We start from the raw sequence: 1,195 nt of genomic DNA, 5'->3' as shown, positions 1-1,195 counted from the left end.
TCCGTGTAGGTCTTCAATACGCGAAGAAAACAGTCCAAGCTGGTCCATGGTCGTCGGATTTCAACAGTGCGATCATACATGAGACGATCGCGTAAACTGTCAGGCAAAAGACGAACCAGATGATAAACGATAAGCTCCTCAGGAGTCGCAGCCGGCAGCTCCCGACGAATATTGTGCAGATGTTGAAGCGCTTGCTCCACAGAACGCACTGGTTTGGTGTTGAACATACGGCAAAGCGCAATGTAAGATGAGGCGCCGGATGACAAGACAACGGCTTCAGTGAACCAGTTCAGAAGCCAAGAAGCGTTGGGAATCACCGGCGGCGTCAACACGGAAAGCGATTTATGAAGATCTGTCACGAGAGACGCCGGACCCACGCTTAAGACGACCCAATTGGTGGCAGCTGAATCAGAAAGAGTGTAGCCTGCCAAGTCGAGGTAGCCAACCAAATCGTCGACCAAGAAAGAAAGGTAGTCGGGCAAACTCAATTGCACTTTAGCCGCAGCGTCCACTGAAACAAGACGACGTCTGTCAGGCTGCGGAGGATCGAGGGGGTGCAGGCGCCGAGTAACAGTGCCCGGCTGTGAATCGGACATTGTAGCATCACCGTTGACCGGCGACGGAAGCGGCGCCGGATCCACGGCAGTAGGAAGAGGAACAGCCCGAGGTTGTGACCCAGAAGGCTGATCAGGCGAAGCGACCGTAGGCGCCGGTGCAAGCGCCAAGGCCGCCAGCGGCGAAGTAACGGCGTTTACCGCCGGATCGGCCGAAGCTCCAGTATTCATTCTTGGAGAAGATAAAGGAGGTGAAGAAGTTTGAAGAACGGTAGATAAAGCCGACCGACGATAAAATGAAAGAAATGGCCGAAAAAGCATAATCCCAGAAAGAAAGATTTCACCGTCTCGATGCCAATGTTACGTTAAGGCTTCTCACAACCAGTCATGGTGGTGTCAAAAGACACCGGATGCGATACACCAGAGAAGATGTAGCCATCCAGTGTACGACCCGCACTAATGTACGACGTCGCAAAAGGAAGGTCTTGTTAGTTGTTGCTCCATAGGTAAATGCCATTTTCTGTTACAAATAATGAAAGAGAGAAAAGGACTGAGAGACCCGAAGAAGACGGGCCTTACGAACGGAGAAGAGACACCGCAACGGAACTAACGCGAGGCTGCGCCAGAAACGGGCGGGCGGG

The sequence above is a fragment of the Volvox carteri genome (genome assembly GCF_000143455.1).
Source record: "Volvox carteri f. nagariensis unplaced genomic scaffold VOLCAscaffold_91, whole genome shotgun sequence".
Taxonomy (NCBI): domain Eukaryota; kingdom Viridiplantae; phylum Chlorophyta; class Chlorophyceae; order Chlamydomonadales; family Volvocaceae; genus Volvox; species Volvox carteri.
The sequence above is the reverse complement of the archived record's forward strand: the minus strand, read 5'-3'. Positions refer to the sequence as shown.